This window comes from Rana temporaria, chromosome 12 (genome assembly GCF_905171775.1).
Source record: "Rana temporaria chromosome 12, aRanTem1.1, whole genome shotgun sequence".
NCBI classification, from domain to species: domain Eukaryota; kingdom Metazoa; phylum Chordata; class Amphibia; order Anura; family Ranidae; genus Rana; species Rana temporaria.
The window spans coordinates 128,717,330-128,740,975 of NC_053500.1; the positions used below are offsets into that span (position 1 = coordinate 128,717,330).

General features: G+C 46.9%; 1 protein-coding gene across 2 annotated transcripts in view; it reads right to left on the minus strand.

Annotated features, from left to right (window-relative positions):
- LOC120918834 (protein MTSS 2-like) overlaps positions 1 to 23,646 on the minus strand; it is a 172,878-nt gene that overhangs the window by 71,868 nt on the left and 77,364 nt on the right. The window lies entirely within an intron of this gene.

The following is a 23,646-nucleotide window of genomic DNA, read 5'->3' on the forward strand; positions in this document are numbered from 1 at the left end:
AAATCAATTTCATGTGCCGTCTCTATAAATCGCATGGGAGACAGAGGTCGCGGTATCACAATGTGCTTGTTTGTCTTATGGAAAAGTCCTAGCATGCATGCAAACGTCAAGCTGGTGGACCAGGAAATCTGCGTGCGAGGTGGCAGATGTGGCAGTTCGAAGTTTAAAGCATACAAACGCAGACACATGTGAGGCCTAAGCCCTAACCCAACCGTCGCAAAGATGTATACCAGGGCTGATGGCTCTTGTGCAAACTAGGATTGTGAATAGGGGGATAAGGTACTGTGTTCAAACTACACAAACTCAAGAATAAATGGATATATTGGTCTATGAAATATCATATAGGTACCAAAATCCCTTAGTGAGATCAAGACAGAATATGTATGGGACTCGAGGTACCAAAACCAATCTCTACTGTATGATAGCTGGTAAAAATCAATAGCAAATTTATTTAACCAGTTTGCAGACCATGGGCATGCTACACAGGTCCAAAAAATGGTCTTCATTGTACACAGGATGTGGGACGTGTGTAGCACATCCACTCGCTCTGCATGTTTGCCAGATGTCCATGCGTTAATGTGAATGGGGCACAATCCAATTGCATTGCGTGATAAACGCACAAGTAGGTGTCAATGGGCTCATATCGATTCTCTGCCTTTTACACTAAGATATGAACCAGCCACAGAGGAAAGAATAGGATTTCTACTCCATCATGCAGCAGAATGCAAGAGTTTTGCTGCAAGGAAACGGAAAAGTGTGAACGGGTTCAAGAAACAGAAAAAGAGAGAGCAAAGGAAGCGCCACCTAAGTGTAGATATTAAAAGGTCAAAAAAAACTTACAGGATGTAAGTTGGTATCAAGCTGAGCAAAGCAGGGGGGGGGGGGAGGGGGCGCTACCCTGGTCCATCCTTTGTGTGTTGCGCCATCCACAGGGATGTAGTGATCAGGTGCAGGTCCTCTGGGCACCCTGTTGCAGCATGAAATGCGGGCAGAAATGGCGTCACCGGATGGAGGAAAAGGCTACACACTTGGAGCTCCTTCCACAGGCCTTTTCCGCTCACGTTCTGGGCATCCTGTGGCCACCAGGAAGCAAACCAGCGTGGAACGCAGGCAGAAATGACCAGTAGAAGGAGCTGGAGCTCCGAGCGTGTAGCCCTCTCGTCCATCCGGTGACAACATTTCCGCCTGCGTTTCGTGCCGGTTTGCTTCCTGGTGGCCACAGGACCTGCACCTGATCTCTACATCCCTGTGGATGGCGCAATACAAAAGGACGGACCAGGGTAGCCCCCGCCCCTCATCTTTGCTAAGCTTGATACCAACTTACATCTGAAAAAAATGACCTTTCAATGGCTACACTTGGGTGGCGCTTCCTTTTCTCTCCCTTCTTGGCCCGGATTCAGAAAGGAGATTCGACGGCGTATCTCCAGACACGCCGTCGTAACTCTGAGTGTGCGTGGTCGTAACTATGCGACTGATTCATAGAATCAGTTACGCATAGATTTCCCTAAGATCCGACCGGCGTAAGTGTCTTACACCGTCGTATCTTAGTTGCATATTTACTCTGGCCGCTAGGTGGCGCTTTCGTATATTTATGCGAGGAATATGCCAATTAGGTAGATGCGCCGATTCAGAAACGTACGTCCGTTCGGCGCATTTTTTTACGTCGTTTACGTTAGGCCTTTTCCGGCGTAAAGCTACCCCTGCTATATGAGGGGTATCCTATGTTAAGTATGGACGTCGTTCCCGCGTCGAGTTTCGAAAATTTTACGTCGTTTACGTAAGTCGTTCGCGAATAGGGCTGTACGTAAGTTACGTTCACGTCTAAAGCAATGACGATTTGCGGCGTCATTTCGAGCATGCGCACTGGGATTCTTTCGTTCGTAAAAAAATTAAAATACACGGGGACACCATTCATTTAAATAAAACACGCCCACATCATCCCCATTTGAATTAGGCGGGCTTACGCCGGACAACATACGTTACGCCGCCGTAACTTAGGGTGCAAGTTCTTTCTGAATACGGAACTTGCGCCCTAACTTACGGCGGCGTAACGTATCTGAGATACGTTACGCCCGCAGAAAGATACGATTTCTGAATCCGGGCCCATGTGTTTATACAGAGCTAGCTACATGCAGAGGTCAGCTGCCGCCGTCTAATTTTATGAACTTTACTAAAAACTGATGGACTGACCTACTATCCTTGCTATTTATTCCTTGCGCCAGGAAAACTGTCTCTTTTTGCTCAAGTAGTCCGCAGCACCATTTCTGTGTCTGTCCTCCTGAACATTACCAGCAGGTTCAAGAATATTACCTGCAACTTATATATAGTTACTGAGACAAAAATAAAAAGTGACAACCACAAATTCCACCAACCACCACTGAATCATGAGATGCAGGAAATTCCAGTCTCCCGTATTCAGCCCCCAGTATGACGACAGATTATATTTTAATATGAATTCACATAGTTTCCATGAAAAGGTTATCTGACCCATCACCCTGATACTCTACCACTGCCTCTGTGGTTTTGATTAGTAATAAATCAAAAATACTCTAAAACACACCAACCCAACTGTTTTCCTTAACCACTTGAGTACCAGCTGGTAATACCCCTTCAAGCAAGCATTCTCCTGGAACGAATTATGCTCGTAATCCAAAAGGTTCCACTGTACATGGTACGCCTCAAAGAGCTGAACTGGTTGTTTTCAGTAATAAAACAGCAAATAAAAATATTAATGTTAATATACAGAGACTACAGAGACAGGATGGAGAGGCGATGAACAGGGAAAAGTAGGCAGGATAGGTGGTGGCGGGTGTGTGTGGAATTAAACTATTATTCAATAATAAAATTGATCAATACCCCCACCTCTACTGTTGCAGAGCAGCGTTGGCAACTCTGCACATGCTAATTTTTCAGTGAGTTTCTAAGCTGAGCATTTCCTCCCTATCACATCTGAGCAACCCATGTGACTATAGCGTCACATGTGGGCGTATACACAGTGGTAAATGACAGCTCCCTCCTCCGTGTCCACTAATCAGCAGGGGGTGGGATATTACATGTAGATTAATGGTGGCTTCACCTCCCTCTTATGCCAAGACACAAGCTGGAGGGGGGTGACTGGCAAGAATCTGCCCACACCATGTTATTGACAAAAAAATAATAAAGATTTGATTTCAAATACTGTATATACTCGAGCATAAGCCGAGTTTTTCAGCAAATTTTTTTGTGCTAAAAATGCCCCCCTCGGCTTCTACTCGAGTCAGCTTTTTGCACCTGTTCTCCCAGACTTTGGGGACCCGGTGTCGGTAACGGAGGGGCGTGACTGGCAAGAAACCGCCCACACCATGTTATTGACAAAAAATAAAGATTTGATTTCAAATACTGTATATACTCGAGTATAAGCCGAGTTTTCCAGCACATTTTTTTGTGCTGAAAATGCCCCCCTCGGCTTATATTCGGGTCAGCTTTTTGCGCCTGATCTCCAGGACTTTGAGGACCCGGTATCGGTAACTTGGCACACATGTAGCCCCCCCCCCCCCTCTTCCTTTACAAGTGTGCAAAGTTTGTTGTCCGGGGGACCTACGGCCGGGGAGCACCGATTTTACAAAGCCGGGCACCCCTTCCATAGACTCCCATGTTAAACGGCTATTTCTCTGGTGACTTTGGGGACCCGGTACTGGCCGGTCGTAGGTCCCCTGGACCCGGAACTTGGCACACATTTCTCCTCTACAAGGAGTGCAAAGTTTGTAGTCTGGGGGACCTATGGCTGGGGAGCACTGATTTTTCAAAGCCGGGCACCCCTTCCATAGACTCCCATGTTAAACGTCAGTCTAGTCATGGGCACAGTAAGGCATGCACATGGACACAGTGAAGCAAAGTGAAGCACAGTGAGGCATGCACATGGACACCCCCAGACTTATACTCGAGTCAATACGTTTTCCCATTTTTTTGTGAAAAAATTAGGTGCCTCGGCTTATACTCGAGTATATACAGTATATATTTTTTTATACCAATTTAAAACCGTTTATTGATATTTATTTTTACTCTGCATTCCAAAGGCAGTTTTATTGAATTTTTTTAACAGCAGTAGAGGAACAGAAGCTCCTCCTGCTTATGTTTCCCTTCAGACAGGCTGGGAAAGAGCTGGGTCATTTGACTGTATATTGATTAGAGGAAAGGAATTTTATTTTTTTCATTAAAATAATTACAGCGCCATCATCCATGTACATAAATAGAAGGAAGAATGTAAATTAAGTAGTGCGTGTTTAGGATCACTTTAACGGTTACCAGAAGTAATAAATAATTCAGAGCAAATGGGCACCTACTGATATGTACACAAAGCTTTCAGTATAGGAAGAACAGGACGGGTATGCCTGACTGCTCAGTGTAATGACTCCAGACTACTGCTGCAGAGGAAAGCCAAGTACTCAGACTTTCAAGGGCAATGCTGGTCGTTCAATGTCAATGTTGTACTATTGTCGTGTACAATGTTGTGCATTATCCCAACGGGATAGGATCTCCTAATTAATGGTTCATGGAATGAAGCGCAGTAATAACTGTTTACATGCAATACCCTGTACCATAAAACATTCATTAATAATTCCTGCACCGTTTCATGTACAATGCCCTCCAGCCATTCCTCCATAGATTAGTCATGGCTCAAAGTCTAGAAGACTTAGCTCTAAATCAATGCTCATACCAGGACATTGCATCACGTATGACTCGACAATCCTCAATGGCATTTTAATTGATCCTTCGTTCTCTTCGTAATCTTCCAGTGGTGGCTAACCTGTCCCGGCCTGTATATTTCATGACTAGGCTTTTAGGATGGCACAGAGGGGTCAAGGATCTAAGAGGTCTGCAAACTAAGTACACAAGATCATCACAGAGGGAAAAACAACAGCCTACGTTTCTCTCTTTTTTTTTCACCACATCAGTAAACTTGGGTGTTTTATGCCGTCATAAAGCAACACATCAAAGTTAGATTTCTAAAAAAACAAATAAAAAATAAATAAAAAAAGTTCTTTCTTAAAGCGGAGTTTCACCCAAAAGTAGAAGCTCCACTTATCTACTTCCTCCCGCCCCTCCAATGCCACATTTGGCACCTTTCGAGAGGGGAGTGGGTACCCGTTTTTGACAGTTACCCATCCCCACGGCGAGAACTCCACTTCAAAGCAAATATGGTACAGAGTGACCAAAGCTCCCCTAATGCCAGGGGATGAAAGGTTAGAACAAAGCTGAACTCAAGGCAAAGAGAACAGATGCAAAATAATGCAACTTTGTAATCGCAAATACATCAACAAGCAATGCAAAGTGATAAAGTGATACTAAAGCTTTGTTTAAAAAAAAATAAAATAAAAAACAAACATATCATACTTGCCTCCACTGTGCAGTTCATTTTGCACAGAGTGGCCCTGAACATCCTCTTCTGAGGTCCCTCTGCGCCTCTCACGGCTCCTCCCCGCATTAGATAACCCCCTAAGAAAAGCGCTCTCCCAAGGGGGTTACCTTGCGGGTGCGCTCCTGAGTCACTCATTTGGCGTCCATAGACGCTGAGTGTATGACTCGGCTCCGCCACCGCTGCCATCAATCTATTCAATCAAGGCCGGGACTCTGTGGAGAAAAGGATGGCGGGGACTCCGAGGAGATGAAGGGGCTCAGGTAGGCAATTGAAACGGGGGAGGGAGGGGTTTGGGGGGCCGGTGACTGCACAGTGTTTACGCTTTAAGCACTCCTCGCCCCGACATGCCACATTTGGCATGTAATTTGGGGGGTGGGGTGTGGGCACCCTCTTTTTAGTGGGACTTCCTGCTTCCTTTCTTCAGCCGCCTAGGGGGCTCCTCCTCTTGCCCTAGGCGGCTCCTCCCTGCCAGCGATCTTCTGGGACACAACTCAGATCCCAGAAGATCGGCTGGCCAATAGAGCGCAGCGTGACCTGGCCGTGAAGCCGTAAGCTGTCATGGCCGGGTGCCCACAGTTACTATGAGGGCGCCGGGAAGGGGGAGAGGACCAAGACCTCCGGGCGGCTGCATCGCTGGACCGTGGGGCAGGCAGGTGTACACTGTAGCTGCTGACTTTTAATAAGGACACTTACCTGTACAGGGAGCCCGCGATGTCGCAGGTTTTTACCCTTGCATGTGATTGGGTATTCTTTGCAAGGTGAACCTTGCCTCATTTACAAAGCTCTGGAGTAACTGCGCGTGCAGAATGCACAGTCTTAATGCCTTTAGTACAATAGTTTTCTTTGGCTCCTTGTGTTGAGCCTACATTGATCAAAGCAGCTTAATGCACCCGGTGTGAACGAGCCCTAAATGAGCCCCTAAGCCAAGATAACTGCCTGCCATGGATTCTCTCCTGCAAACTGACAGCGAGTGTGTGAATGGTGTGTGTGTTGGCTGGACATGCGATTTGGGAGGATGCGACACACCTCTCTATACAAATACTTCACCAGCTTGCTAATAATGACATGAGGGTGGCAGAAAGGTGCCTAGGTGCAAAATTGGACACGTTCTTCCCAGATATAACATGCTTTCAGTAGCCAAGCATTTAGAACATCTTGTGACAAAGTATTATTAACCAAAAAATAAATAAAAAATCAACTGGATTGAATTAACAGGAGTTCTCCTTATTTCTAAGAAAAACTCAAGCTGTTTAATGAGAATGTTGGAGGACAAGAAAAAAAAAAAAAAAAAAAAGCTTCTCTCGCATTACAGTCAGTTATGGACCCCCCATCTGCATGGGGTTTGTATGTTCTCCTTGAAGTCGCATAGCGGGAAGAATCATTCTGCAATTTGCAATCCTTCCTGCAATCGGCCCAAATCAAAATTTGATTTGGGCCTTACACCAACAACTCAAAAACATATATATTAGCCACATTTGTCACACAAGGTCTGCAGGCCTATTTTGGCCCTCCAGGTTCTTTCACGTGGCCCTCGCACGTCTCCACCTCATTTGCCTCAGTGAGATAGGCAGCAAAGAGGAGGACAGAACTCCTCCATCTAAATCTACTAGACTGTCTAACACTACCCCCTCTCCAAAGGCTGACAATGCTGCTGTCCATGGGAGGCCATGTTGCTTCTCCATAGATACAGTGGAAGAGTGAGTATAGCTTCCCTAATACAGGAAGTGTTTTACTGGCTGGATCACCAAGGCAAAAAGAAAACAAAATGCAGCCGCCCCCCCCCCCCCCCCCCCCACATCTAAGGACTGGTAAGCTGCAATAGCCTAAATGTTTGTTTTTGGGTTTAGATACACTCTAGTGCGGGGTTGTCAAATGAAATTTCATCGCAAGCAACATCAGCAGTATGGTTGCCCTCAAAGTGCTGGCTGTATCTGGGGTGCACCATTTACAGAGTGCAGGGTTCGGGAGTGCACTACGTACAGAGTTCAAGCGTGCAGGGCTTAGGGGTGCGCCATATACAGAGCGCAGGGCTTAGGGGTGCGCCATGTACAGAGCGCAGGGCTTAGGGGTGCGCCATGTACAGAGCGCAGGGCTTAGGGGTGCGCCATGTACAGAGCGCAGGGCTTAGGGGTGCGCCATGTACAGAGCGCAGGGCTTAGGGGTGCGCCATGTACAGAGCGCAGGGCTTAGGGGTGCGCCATGTACAGAGCGCAGGGCTTAGGGCTGCGCTATGTACAGAGCGCAGGGCTTAGGGCTGCGCTATGTACAGAGTACAACCCCAACTTCCCCAAGCTTCCTCGCATCTCTCTCCCCTACTTGGCCTGGCTCTAGTACCTCCCTGTGTAGATCTCTGACTCTGGGGATCTGTCCCTGCCGTGCCTCGCTGCGAGTGCCTGAAGGGATCTATTCGTTCCGGAAGCCTCTGAGAACAGAGACTTCTGTATTTACAAGTGAAAGCAGGGAATGGGAGCGCAGGGTGAGAGCCAAAAGGTGGCGGAACTCCATTCCACCACATTGCAGCTACAAAACTGGGTGCGAGAGCCACATTGACAAGGCCTGGCGGGTCAGACTCAGATTTGTGTTTGACTCCAATGCAATGCACTTTAAAAACTATAAGTGTGACTCCAACACACTGGTGTGAACGAGCCCTACACACCCCTCATATGTACCACCTCTATACTGGGCTTTGATTGACCGTACCAAAGAAAAAAAAAGGAAACAAAAAACAGAAGCACACAATCCAAAAAAGAACAGATCAAAACCATCATCAAATTGTTGACCGACGGGGATCAAACACAGTCCAATGTACTTGGCGCGTTTTATTATTTCATACAAGGAATTTAGCCAACCCAGTTTGTCCAGAAAAATTAAAAAGAATCGCTTCGAAACATGAAACTGAACAGATTCTGGAAAGACGACCTCACGCTGCGGAAATCGTTGAGCAGAATAATATTTCCCTTCTTCTAGTAGTGCTTTTCCATCGTGACGAACTAGGCAAATATTTTTTATTGCGGCTCCATCGTTTTGCCTGTTTACTCGATCTAACTGCTCGGTAACACTGGCTCCTTTCTGCTCCGGGACCTCGGAATGGAACATTACACCTCTTCTGTATGTTCTGGAGCCACCGAGGCTGAAGAGCTCTACATATATCAATAAGCCCTGACAGTGCACATGGGTTACCATAGCAGAAGATAACAGATTACCATCAGAGATATACATCGGGGCCGTGCCATACACAAAACAAGGCCACATACATTTGTATTATGCCTGTTCAGTCAGTCTTGGGATTTAGACACCACTGCCAGGCATAGAATGCATTTAAGTGGCTGTAAACCCTTAACAACCACTTTATGCTACAGGTAAGCCTATAATAAGACTCATCTGTAGCTACCCAGGATATCTCCTAAACCTGCACAGTTTAGAAGATATCCCCTGTCGCCTGCATGTGCCGACATCATCGGCAATGGCGCCTATGTTGCTTCAGCCTGTGTGCCGTTACCGGTGGTTCCCGCGATGTCACCGGCTGCAGGGGGTACGAGGACCGCTGCGGGGACTTCGATCTAAGGTCAGTAATTCGGTTTCAAATATTTTATTGAATTTTATAATTATCAACAAAGTTCTATTAACAGAGCATATACAATAATATAATAGAAATAGATATTCCGTTAACAGAACATGTACAATAGTATAATAGAAAAAGGCGTAATCATTCAGGAAAGTAATTATTATAAATGTAGATGAAAATGGATAACCTATCGGATTGTAGGATAAGATTATGTAACATGACATGTCATAATCATAGCTTCATGGCAGCTATTTGACGACAAGTAATTGAGAAATTAAGTTGATTGAAATTAAATATCATCATCTAAGGCAAAGGTGTCCAAACTTTTTTCAAAGAGGGCCAGATTTGATTAAGTGAACATGCGTGAGGGCCGACTATTTTGCCCGACATTCTTTGAACCATTAAAATTCGGTCTAAGTGTGTTCGTCTGAGCACTAATACACGGCACAACAAGAATTCTCTTGCCTTTGTGGCTGTGTGTGGTGAAGAGATGAGGTCGGGCGTGTTATTTGGATATACTGTATATATTTTTTTGTGTGGCCCCAACGAATCCCAGAGCGCTGCTTAGGACTAAGGATGAGCTTGGGCGTGTTATTTGGATATACCGTATTTATCTGTACAGTTCGTTTTGCACAGAGTGGGGTCCCATGGCAGCTCTTCCCCGCATTAGATGACCCCCTCTGGGAAGCCCTCTCCCGACGGGGGTTACCTTGCGGACGCGCTCCCGTGTCATACACTCTGTGTCCATAGCTGCCGAGTGTAAGACTCGGTCCCGGCGCCCGCGTCATTGGATTTGATTGACAGCAGTGGGAGCCAATGGCTGTGCTGCTATCAATCTATCCAATGAAGAGCCGAGAAGCCGTGGAGAGAGCGACACCGGATTGCGCTCATGGAAATTTAGGGCTCGGGTAAGTAAAATGGGGGGCCTGGGGGGCCGGGCACTGCAAGGTGTTTTTTCACCTTAAAGCATAGGATGCATTAAGGTGAAAAAACACGAACCTTCACAACCTCTTTAAACCCTGCGAGCTGAACGAGAAATTAGCATGGAAGAAAGAATCCCCGCTGAATTCAGAGTCTCCTTCCTCTGCAAAAAAAAAAAAAAAAAGCGCTCTGAATAAAAGTTGACGGTTGTAAGCCTTTCCAGACAGTGTGCCACCCCTGTAACTGTCATTTTTTGCTGGTTAACTTGGCTTGTTAAACAAAGTGGAAAACTAACGGATCTATTGGCAGGATTAACAGGTAATTAAATTAGGCTACGGGGGGGGGGGGGGGGGGGGTCAGGAAAACCGAAAAAGGCTGTGTTAATATGGTGGTGACAGATTGCATCATATGTGGTGTCAGTTTTGATTTTCATAGTCAGTCATTCTCTTGTAGTTGATTCAACCAGAGAACAAATTCCACTTTATCATCACCGCACATCTGAGTCAGAGCGCTCGCTAGGGGCAACCAGCACTCCAATCCCAAACAGACTCAATAAAATATAAGAAAGTTTAAGTGTTGTGTTGTGTTGTGAGTGTTGAATTCAAGCCTCTGCGGTGTGCAGTACCACATTTGGGCAGAGGTGCTGGTTTGGAGCCGTTCGGAAATACCCTGAAAAACACTCTGTTCCCAAGTGTTTCCGAGCCTGAGGGTTTCCGAGTTCAGCCGAGCTGTCCGACTATTAACGAGTCTCTCCGGAGCCCCCCACCTCTGGCCACATGCGGTATTGCATGCAATAGAAGTCCATGCGGAACAAATTATCTTCGTTACCATTCATTTCTATGGGGAAACTCGCTTTGATATGCAAGTGCTTTGGATTACAAGCATTCTTCTGGAACGGATTATGTTCGCAATCCAAGGTTCCACTGTACCTGTATTACATAAATAATAAATAGAACACAGGGATCTTTGATTGTAAGCTCCTTGGGGGCAGGGACTGATGGAATGTACAATATGTGTAAAGTACTGGAAAAAACCTTAGGGCTATATAAAAATACCTGTAACATGAAATAAATAAATGGCAATTTTTTTTTCTGTGTATGCCAGCCAGCATGCTAAAATAAGTGAGGTGGGCACATACACAATATTTTCAGGACCTGAACCCTGATCTTCTCTAGCTGCAAAGAAAAGAGGTAAAAGTGTAGCTCATTTTTGGCCACGTTTCGGAAATTTGTTGCTCCATCTAATAAGCAAACTAAACACTTTCCCAGCAGTGAGTAACTCCTGTTTGTAGGACGTATACTTCCCTTCTCCGCACAGACCTCTACCACAATGAGGACACTGCCCAGATGGCACGCCGAGAGCTGCAGTGATCACATGGCTGTCACATGCAGAGCTCCTCTCATAGTCCACCACACCTCCCCATCTCTAATCAAACTAACCAGTGGCACGCAAGCCCAGCCATCTACGCATGGCTCGGCGCCGTCGCCATCTACGCATGGCTCGGCGCCGTCGCCATCTACGCATGGCTCGGCGCCGTCGCCATCTACGCATGGCTCGGCGCCGTCGCCATCTACGCATGGCTCGGCGCCGTCGCCATCTACGCATGGCTCGGCGCCGTCGCCATCTACGCATGGCTCGGCGCCGTCGCCATCTACGCATGGCTCGGCGCCGTCGCCATCTACGCATGGCTCGGCGCCTTCGCCATCTACGCATGGCTCGGCGCCTTCGCCATCTACGCATGGCTCGGCGCCTTCGCCATCTACGCATGGCTCGGCTCCTTCGCCATCTACGCATGGCTCGGCGCCTTCGCCATCTACGCATGGCTCGGCGCCTTCGCCATCTACGCATGGCTCGGCGCCTTCGCCATCTACACATGGCTCAGCGCCTTCGCCATCTACACATGGCTCAGCGCCTTCGCCATCTACACATGGCTCAGCTCCATCATCATCCACACATAGCTCAGCTCCATCATCTACACATAGCTCAGCTCCTTCGCCATCTACACATAGATCAGCACCTTCGACATCTACACATAGATCAGCACCTTCATCATCTAAACATAGATCAGCACCTTCATCATCTACACATAGCTCAGCTCCTTCGCCATCTACACATAGCTCAGCTCCTTCGCCATCTACACATGGCTTAGCTCCTTCACCATCTACACATGGCTCAGCGCCTTCACCATATACACATAGCTCAGCTCCATCATCATCATCATCCACACATAGCTCAGCTCCATCATCTACACACAGCTCAGCTATGTTCCATCAGGCACCCTGAGCGGACCTCTGAGAACTCCACAACTGGTGCACACATTTACGGGATATATCTGTATTGTGAAAGTCAACCAACACCAGGCAGAAGTCATCACAAATGGCAATCATCAAGCAGTGGCGGTGTGTCCATAAAGGGCGCACGGTCGCCACCCTCTCTTCTGCCACCTCTCTCTCACCATAGACAGCTTCAGGCATCGCATGAAGCCATCTATGGTAGCCGCTGCCACCCCCTATTCAGGTGTCCGGCCCCTTTGATGGGCGCCGGGCACCTGAATTACAATGGCTTTTTTTTTTGGAACCACCAAAGGCTCCAATAGGCATCCAAAATGGTTTACAGATGGCGCTCGCTGTTCAATCAGTGTTGTGTTAGGAAAGCAGTTCATTTGATTTCCTAACACTGACCCGCCTTTCAGCCAGCCAATCAGGTGCTCAGGTCTGTTACCTGTCACTTGATTGGCTGAAACAGGCGCTGTGATTGGGCGCCTGATAGAGAGGACGGGAGAAGGACATCGAGGGACGTGGAGGACGCCACCGTGACCCGCTGCGAGACAGGCAAGTCCCGGGCGATGCACACTGGCAGCATTTGATGGGGCACAGTAGCAGCAATTGACGGGCACACTGGCAGCAATTAATGGGGCACAGCAGCTGCGCTTGGTGGGCACAATAAATTGGGTATGGCCGGAATACACTTTTCAGCAGCTGCAGAATTTTTTTACAACGGGTCCCTTCTACAAAGTCGATGAAATGATAAAACTTCTGTTGAGTGGTGACCACTACGCACCGATCGAAATTTGTCTGGTCTCTGCTGAACCAAAATTTTGATTATTATATGGCCAGCTTAAAGCATGCACGCGGGAGATTTCATTCCGGCATGGGCCGGGGGCAGCCAGCCCTTCAGCCGAGGATCCCCCCTGCGCAAGCGCCGCTGCAATCAGTGGCGCATTGCGGGGGAAATATCTCCTAAATCTTTATACCTACAGGTAAGCCTTATTATAGGCTTACCTGTAGGCAAAAGTCAAAAATGTGGGTTTACAACCACTTTAAGTTTCACTGCTATATTTTCACGTGTGACCATACTGTACCTTTAAAAGAGACTTCACGTGACTCTCCAGTGCGCGGTGTAAAAAATGAACGAGCCAATTTCAATTACAGGGTCTCCTCTCGCTTCACCTTTTTACTGCTCAGAAGGTCGGAGAATGATAACCAGATGACTAGGCCCCTCGTGCCATAAATTGCCACGTGTTGTGAAATGTAGAAGACCTATTCAAAATACATGGAAACCAGAATGCGGTGCGACGGCCGTACCGCATTTCATACGCTACATTCTTTGGAAAAAAAAAATACATTCTTCTTCAGGTTTCCTAAGACAAGAGCAATACTCCAGGAAAGAACAAAAAACACATTTCTATCCAGACTATTTTTAATGTCTGCAGCTCAGACATCTCGGCAAAATAGTGGAGGGATTATAGAGGAGGGCCGGGTCCGCTCTCACCACCAAATGACTAATTTTAGGTCCTAAACCCACACGCCACTTATGCATGACTCGAAGGGTTATCATTGCTCCCTACGGAGAAGCTGCAATTATAGTGTGTTTGGCTACACATTTGACACGGGTCACCGAATTCCTAAGCACCAATCAAAACACTGCTTCCAGTGACCTCTATGTCACTGCACAACTGCGATCTTCAATGAGGTTATTCCACAGCAGCCCTCTGAAGGCTCCTCTCCTGTAACATGCCTGCATGACTGACCATCTCCTGTAGCAGGCATGTAGCCTCGGAACCTTTCCTACAACGTGTCCGCAGTCTGACAGTCTCCTAAAGCAGGGATCTACAAAAACAAGGGACAAGGACCCAAGTCACACTTACGAGGGGCCGGTCTGTAGCTAGTGGGAGTCGAAAATGCCCTGGCATCATTGGGAGTAAACAATGCCACAGGCTTGGTGGGCAGTGGGAATTAAAAAAAAAAAATAACACCATTGGTGTCAGTGGGAAGAATAGTGTCCATTCATTGGTGTCAGTGGGAGGAATAGTGTCCATTCATTGGTGTCAGTGGGAAGAATAGTGCCCCACCATTGGTGTCAGTGGGAAGAATAGTGCCCCACCATTGGTGTCAGTGGGAAGAATAGTGCCCCACCATTGGTGTCAGTGGGAAGAATAGTGCCCCACCATTGGTGTCAGTGGGAAGAATAGTGTCCATTCATTGGTGTCAGTGGGAGGAATAGTGTCCATTCATTGGTGTCAGTGGGAGGAATAGTGTCCCATCATTGGTGTCAGTGGGAGGAATATGCACCATAACTGATGTCAGTGGAATGAATAGTGACTTGTATCAATGGAAGGAATAGTTCCTCAAGGGCCAGATAAAGGCAAGCAAAGGGCCGCAGGCTGCAGTTTGAAGACCATGGTCTTGAAGCATGTCTCTGACCATCTCCTGTAGCATACATGTAGCCTGTGAACCTTTCTTGATGTATGTGTGCTGTTTCTGCCTCCTGTAGCATGTTTGCAGCTTCTGAGCATCTCATGTAGCATGCCCACAATCTCTGGAGATGGTCAGAGACTGCGGGCATGCAACAGGAGATGGTCAGAGACTGCTGGCATGCAACAGGAGATGGTCAGACTGTGGGCATGCAACAGGAGATGGTCAGAGACTGTGGGCATGCAACAGGAGATGGTCAGAGACTGCGGGCATGCAACAGGAGATGGTCAGAGACTGCGGGCATGCAACAGGAGATGGTCAGAGACTGCGGGCATGCAACAGGAGATGGTCAGAGACTGCGGGCATGCAACAGGAGATGGTCAGCCTGTGGGCATGCAACAGGAGATGGTCATAGACTGCGGGCATGCTACTGGAGATGGCACACCAGCCTAGAGCATTATCCCATATACCATTTATTTAGGATCCAGTAGCGTGTCCACAGTCTCTGACCATCTCCTGTAGCGTGCCCACAATCCCCGATCATTTCCTGTAGTGTGCCCGCAATCCTCGATCATTTCCTGTAGCGTGCCCACAATCTCTTGAACTTCTCCTAGTCTCTAGTCTGTCTCCAGCAACATACTCACAATCTCTGACTGTCTCCTATAACATGTCCACAGGTTCTGACTCTTTCCTGTAGCATGGCCAGTCTCTGAACGTTCCCTTAAGTACTGTATATGTGCCTTTCCTGAAGCATCTCTGTAGTCTCTGACCTTAACCCAAAGCATGTCTACAGTTTCTAACCATCTCCCAAAGCATTTCTCTAGTCTCTTGCTATCTCCTGTTGCTTGTCTGCAGACTCTGAATGTCTCCTGTAGTAAGTTTGCATTCTCTGACCGTCTTTTGAAGTATGTTTGCAGTCTGACAGTCTTCTGGATCATCTCCGCAGTCTTTGTCTATTCCCTGTAGTATCTGACAGTTGTCTGTCTGTACCATGTCCACCATCTCTGACGTTATCTTGTAGTACGTCTGAAGACTCTGTCTCCTATACCATGGCCAGAGTCTCTGACCATCTCCTTTAGCATGTCTTTTGAAGTCTTTCTTAGGTTTTACATACAAACATTATGGGCCAGATTCACAAAAAAAAGTACGCCTGAGTATCTGCTGATACTCCGGCGTACTTTCAAATTTGCCGCGTCGTATCTTTATTTGTAATTCACAAACAAAGATACAGCGGCATTTGGCTAAGATCCGACAGGCGTACGGCTTCGTACGCCTTCGGATCTTAGGATGCAATACTTCGGCGGCCGCTGGGTGGAGATCGCGTCGTTTTCCGCGTCGGGTATGCTAATTAGCCGTTTACGGCGATCCACGAAGGTACGCGCGTTCGTCGCATTCTCTTACGTCGTCGCTAGTCGGCTTTTCGCGTCGCAAAGTTACGGCCGCTATTTAGGTGGTGTAACAATAGACAGCCCATGTTAAAGTATGGCCGTCGTTCCCGCGTCAAATTTTTTTTTTTTTTTTTCGCAAATCGTCCGGGAATACGAAAGTACGTTACGCACGTCGCCGTTCAAAACATTACGTCGGGGCGACGTCATTTCGCGCAAAGCACGGCGGGAAATTTCAAAACGGAGCATGCGCAGTACGTCCAGGGGGGAACGCGCCTAATTTAAATGGTCCGTGCCCCATTTGAATTAGGCAGGCTTGCGCCGGACGGCTTTACGCTACGCCGCCGCAAGTTTACACGCAAGTGCTTTGTGAATCAAGCACTTACGATGAAAACTTGCGGCGGAGTAACGTAAAGGACATACGTTACGCCGCCGTAATTTTTCGTGAATCTGGCCCTATGTGTGGTGCTTTAAAGCGGGGGTTCACCCTATAAAAAAAAAAAAAATTTTCTAGATAAATAGCGGAAGACTTGTGCAACATGTGTTCAGGGTAAAGGCTGATTATGCAACAGGAGAGTTTTGTAACTGATCGGTTCTCCAGTGCCTCATGATTGAGTGTATTATCAACCTTATGAGGCCTCAGATATGTGCTACTGGTGAGCATTTGTGTGGTGGGTAGCTACAATTCAGAGGTGTTCTTATCATTGTAAAGCAGTGCTGATCAACGTACTTTACATGGGGGGGGGGGCACAATAAGTGTGGCCCTGACATCATTAAAGCGGTGTTTCACCGTGCAGAACAACATTTCAGCATAAAATTCGGCATAGTAGCGCGAGCTACAGTATGCCTGTCTTAATTTTTTTATCCCCGTACTCACTGTGTAATCGTACATAGAAGATTCCGACTGCCCACGGGGAATGGGCGTTCCAATCCAGACGGAAGGTGATTGACGGCCGGCTCTGGCACGTCATGCTTCTCCGGAAATAGCCGAAATAGGCTTGGCTCTTCACGGCGCCTGCGCATAGTCTGTGCGCAGGCGCCGTGAAGAGCCGAGACCTACTCCGGCTGTCTTGGGGGAGCGTAACGTGCCAGAGCCGGCCGCCAATCACCCTCCCTCTTGAAAGGAACGCCCATTCCCCGTGGGCAGTCGGAATCTTCTATGTACGATATAACAGTGAGTACGGGGATAAAAAAATTAAGACAGGCATACTGTAGCTCGCGATACTATGCCGGATTTTATGCTGAAATGTTGTTCTGCACGGTGAAACACCGCTTTAATGATGTCAGGGCCACACTTATTGTGCCCCCCCAATGTAAAGTACGTTGATCAGCACTGCTTTGCAATGAGAAGAACACCTCTGAATTGTAGCTACCCACCACACAAATGCTCACCAGTAGCACATATCTGAGGCCTCATAAGGTTGATAATACACTCAATCATGAGGCACTGGAGAACCGATCAGTTACAAAACTCTCCTGTTGCATAATCAGCCTTTACCCTGAACACATGTTGCACAAGTCTTCCGCTATTTATCAGATGGGAAAAAAAAAAAAAAAGTTAAACAGTAGTCCTGGATTATTCCCTTTCACTTAACCATTGACGTGTCTATCTTGCCTCCAATATTTAAAGGGGTTGTAAACCCTCATTTTTTTTTTTTAAGAAAAATACACATACCTATACTTGCCTATACCTATACATACCTATACTTGCCTGCTCTGTGCAATCGTTTTGCAAAGAGCAGTCCTGAGCCTCTTCTTCTGGGATGCCCCTCTTCTTCGGGTGCCCCCACGGAAAGTCGCTTTCCCTAGAGGCACCCAATTTGGCTCGCTCCCAAATTCTGCTGCTGCATTCATCGACGCAGACAGCGGGACTCGGCCCCGCCCCCTACGTCAAAAGCTCCTGCTGCTATCAATCTGTCCAATGAGGAGAGAGACAGCGGCTGAATCCGCTGCGTTCATGCACATCGCTGGATCGGATTGGGCGGCTCAGGTAAGAAAAGGATGGGGGGGCTGCAGCACACAAGGTTTTTCATCTTAATGCATAGAATGCATTAAATTAAAAAACCTTGAGGCTTTACAACCACTAACAGTCCAGCAACACAAGGATTTTAGTATAAATCGGCAAATTACTGAGCAGACCTGTGGAACATCTAAAGCAGGGGTTGACAAATTTGCTTGGAATCTAGGAGCCAGCTAAAAAAGTTAGGAGCCAGAAAACGCGCCCCGTCCCGACGAGCTTGCGCGCAGAAGCGAACACATACGTGAGCAGCGCCCGCACATGTAAACGGTGTTCAAACCACACGTGTGAGGTATCGCCGCGATTGGTAGAGCGAGAGCAATAATTCTAGCCCTAGACCTCCTCTAACTCAAAACATGCAACCTGTAGATTTTTTTAAACGTTGCCTATGGAGATTTTAAAGGGTAAAAGTTTGTCGGCATTCCACGAGCGGACGCAATTTTGAAGCGTAACATGTTGGGTATGAATTTACTCGGCGTAACATTATCTTTCATAATATTAAAAATAATGGGGATAACTTTACTGTTGTCTTATTTTTTTTTAATTAAAAAAAGTGTAATTTTTTCCCAAAAAAAGTGCGCTTGTAAGACCGCTGCGCAAATACGACGTGACAGAAAGTACTGCAACAATCGCCATTTTATTCTCTAGGGTGTTAGGATAAAAAATATATATAATGTTTGGGGGTTCTAATTAGAGGGAAGAAGATGGCAGTGAAAATAGTGAAAGATTACATTAGAATTGCTGTTTAACTTGTAATGCTTAACTTGTAATACCAACGGCCACCACCAGATGGCGCCAGCTCACATCTGGTGGTAACAACTTGTAATACCAACGGCTCACCACCAGATGGCGCCAGCTCACAAGCTTTTTTTTTTTTGCCCACCTTCCAAGCCAAGTCGCCAGGACACTATTTCTAGTCGCCATGGCAACCGGGATTTGTCGATCCCTGATCTAAAGTAAACTTAAGGGGGCGGGCCGGCGGCTAAGGGGGGCGGCCCAGCGGCTGCCCCTCCACCTAGCAGAACTACCATTGTCAGTTTGAATCCCAACAATGGCGGGTTCCTCTGGCTACTCTGGTTTCCTCCCATGCTCGAAAGACATGCTGGTAGGTTAATTGGCTCCTCTCTAAATTGGCCCTAGTATGTGTATGAATGTGAGTTAGGGACTTTAGAGATTGTAAGCTCCTTGAGGGCAGGGACTGATGTGAATGTGTGTATATATATATAATGATAAAGAGGATAATTATGCATCTTACAGAGTGCCAAGGATGATTGTGATCTTCTGCGTTGCAGTTTTATTTTTATTATCCGGAACTTTCTGCTGAAATGTTTATGAAGCAATAAGTTCTTCGTATGAAGGGCTGTTCACATAACTCCCCATAGCTTCCTGTTTACAGACATAGGTGGGTCCTTCCTGCTATCTTGGGCACACTATATATATTTTCTTTTACAGCTTCCAGAGAAGCTCACTGTACATGGAGTCTCCTTGATTTCCATTATCAACCAATGTGTTGGCTGGATGCTGCAGTCCTGCCAGAAATCTAGTGACCCCCATAAGTTCCTGCAATTTGTGGAAGAGTAAAATAGATCTAAAAAAAAAAAAAAAACGGTTCTTCCTTGCTGATCAACTACCTTGCTGCCGCCTGGACTTCCTTTTTATGTATGGACAGTATTAGTATAGTTATACTTTTTATTTATTATTTAGTTGTACAGTATGCCTTTACTATGCTTTATGCTTCAAGAAGCCAATCAACTCTCCACATTAAAAAAAATGATCAAAGAAGGGTTAATAGGTTTCCCGAAAAGTAGGCTGTCCTAATCTGCATCACTTCAGTTACTAAAAAACATTCATTCACTCCACACATTCTCAACCGCAACTGCGAAATGGTTTAACGGAACTTTTTTGGTGGCCTGTGCCCACAGCAAGTAACCAAAGCAACCACACAACATGGAGAAAACACAGAGCACATAGAGAAGAGTGACACGTGGGGATTGCCCCATGTCTGCCCACAACACATCCTGTGCTAACACGTTATCTTTATAAATCTTCCACTGTACTACCGAATCACCAGATACCGCCAAATGATAATTCATATACAAACAGGGGCGGACTGACAACTCATGGGGCCCCCGGGCAATAGATTATGGGGCCACACAGTATACAATATACATACACACAGTATACAATATACATACACACAGTATACAATATACATAGTATACACATACTGAAAAAGGTACTGGAAAGGGCGGGGCAGCTATAATCTTGGGATAAAAAAGAAAAAAAAAAAAGAAGATTTTTACATGCTGTCCCTGGTTTTACTGAGGCTGGCAACACTGATGGGGGCCCCCTAGTGCAGTGCCCGAGTGGTCAGTCCACCCCTGTATACAAACCTGTCCCAACTCTGAGACATACAACTGCATGATATACTGAGCATCACTGATCATTATCTGAATTTAACTGCTTGCGACCAGCCGCCGCAGTTAAACAGCGGCAGGTCGGCTCGGCTGCGCGAGATCACGTAACTATACGTCATCTCGCGATTCAGCCAATAGGGGCGCGTGCCCCCCGCCCCCGATCACCGCCGGGCACCCGCGTTTGCTCGTTACAGAGCGAGGACCGGGAGCTGTGTGTGTAAACACAGCTCCCGGTCCTGTCAGGGGGAGACATGTCTGATCGTCTGTTCATACAACGTATGAACAGCGATCAGTCATTTCCCCAAGTCAGTCCACCCCCCCTTGAGTTAGAACACACCCAGGGAACATAATTAACCCCTTCCTCGCCCTCTAGTGTTAACCCCTTCACCGCCAGTGGCATTTTTATAGTAATCAATGCATTTTTATAGCACTGATCGCCATAAAAATGACAATGGTCCCTAAAATGTGTCAAAAGTGTCCGCCATAATGTCGCAGTACCGATAAAAATCACTGATCGCCGCCATTACTAGTAAAAAAAAAATGCCATAAAACGATGCCCTATTTTGTAGACGCTATAACTTTTGCGCAAACCAATCAATAAATGCTAATTGTGATTTTTTTTATGTAGAAGAATACGTATCGGCCTAAACTGAGGGAAAAAATATATTTTTTTATTTATTTTTTTGGGATATTTATTATAGCAAAAATTTAAAAATATTATTTTTTTTTCTAAATTGTTGCTCTATTTTTGTTTATAGCGCAAAAACTAAAAACCGCAGAGGTGATCAAATACCACCAAAAGAAAGCTCTATTTGTGGGGGAAAAAACGACGCCAATTTTGTTTATGAGCCACGTCGCAGGACCGCGCAATTGTCAGTTAAAGCGACGCAGTGCCGAATCGCAAAAAGTGGCCCGGTCATTGACCAGCAAAATGGTCCGGGGCTGAAGTGGTTAAGGTCTAGGGCTGCAACTATCGATTATTTTCATAATCGATTAGTTGGCCGATTATTGTTTTGATTAATCGGATATAGCCTTTAAAAAAAAAAATTGAATTTTTAAATTTTTTTGGGGCCAATTTGTTGTTGGGCAGATTACAAAACACAAATTGCCGCAAAAACACATTACATGCTTTTTCTGCAGCTTCTCCATTGAAGTATATTGAACCAAAAAAAACAAAATAGCACCGTTTTGCATTAAAAACTCCTTGCCCTTTCCAAATACGCAGCAGCTGAAAAAGAATCATGGATGTGAACGTGTCCCATAGGAAAACATGTAACTGAACTGTAGTGTGTTTCTGCAAAAAGCACCAAAAATCAGAGGTGTGACCCCAGGCCTGAGATGTTTAGTAACATAATGGGGTTAAAAAACAAAATTAAATACAAAAAGAGCAAATAATCGCTACGGTACGGGGTTAAATTTTTACTGTGGGACAGTGAAAGTAATATTTACAGTAGCGATTTGCTTTTTTGTACTATAAAGGGCTAATTTTAGTTTTTTTAATCCCATTATGTTACTAGCCGATTAATCGATTATGAAAATTGTAATCGATTAATTTCATAATCAATTAGTTGTTTCGGCCCTAGATGGCGCCTTTCTGTTCCAACATGACTGCAATATCCATAAAGACAAGGATGAGCGAGTTTGGGGTGGAGGAACTTGCCTGGCCTGCCCTCAACCTCACAAATGCACTTCTGGAAGAATGGTCAAACATTCCCATAGACACTCCTAAACCTTGTGGACGGCCTTCCCAGAAGAGTTGAAGATGTTATAGCTGCACAGGGTCGGCCAACTCAATATTGAACCCTATGGACTAAGACGCCATTAAAGTTTATGTGCGTGTAAAGGCAGGTGTCCCAATACTTTTGACAATATAGTGTATGTATTTATATAGCAAAGGAATGGTCATGTGGAAGTCATTAGGTCTGATGGTTGCCCTTCATGGTGGTATAATTGCCAAAGAATAGCAGACCGTTTTATAGGACAAAGTCATGCTATGGTGCAAACACTTTCCCCTAATGATATTCCCACATTCTAGTATAATGCCTACATACAGAATGCGGAACAAATTCGAGAGAGACTTCCTCAAGATTACGATGAAGTCAAGCACCTTCCAGCGCCTCTCCAATCACCAGATGTAAAGATCTCTGAATATCTATGAGAGGTAAAAAAAATGCGATGGGCATTTCAACCCGCTTCCTCAATGAACGGAGGTTTTTCATCTTAAAAGGAACTTCCCCCACTCACCCGCTCTGCTTAGCAACTGCTGAAATGACAGAACAGCCACATAGCGAGTGCATGGATTTCAAGGAGTCATCCTACTCACAAACTTGCACTGTGAGAAGGAGCGTTACAACACAACTGTTGTGTAGCACAGCAAACTAAGAAGACGAGTCTGTATGAGTAATTATGTCTGCCACAGCTTAGAATGCAATGACAATCAATACTTACACCAATATTATGAATGAGAGCACATCCATTTCAGTGCGGTCAGTTTTCTGGTTGTGCTGGGAGAACAGCCTGCATGTCCTTTAATGGCTAAGACTTGGTAGCACTTATGGCTGCCCCCGTCACTGGCGTCAGCGGGAGGCACAGTGCCCCCGTCACTGGCGTCAGCGGGAGGCACAGTGCCCCCGTCACTGGCGTCAGCGGGAGGCACAGTGCCCCCGTCACTGGCGTCAGCGGGAGGCACAGTGCCCCCGTCACTGGCGTCAGCGGGAGGCACAGTGCCCCCGTCACTGGCGTCAGCGAGAGAGGCACAGTGCCCCCGTCACTGGCGTCAGTGAGAAAGGCACAGTGCCCCCGTCACTGGCGTCAGTGAGAAAGGCACAGTGCCCCCGTCACTGGCGTCAGCGAGAGAGGCACAGTGCCCCCGTCACTGGCGTCAGCGAGAGAGGCACAGTGCCCCCGTCACTGGCGTCAGCGAGAGAGGCACAGTGCCCCCGTCACTGGCGTCAGCGAGAGAGGCACAGTGCCCCCGTCACTGGCGTCAGCGAGAGAGGCACAGTGCCCCCGTCACTGGCGTCAGCGAGAGAGGCACAGTGCCCCCGTCACTGGCGTCAGCGAGAGGCACAGTGCCCCCGTCACTGGCGTCAGCGAGAGAGGCACAGTGCCCCCGTCACTGGCGTCAGCGAGAAAGGCACAGTGCCCCCGTCACTGGCGTCAGCGAGATTGCACAGTGCCCCCGTCACTGGCGTCAGCGAGATTGCACAGTGCCCCCGTCACTGGCGTCAGCGAGAGGCACAGTGCCCC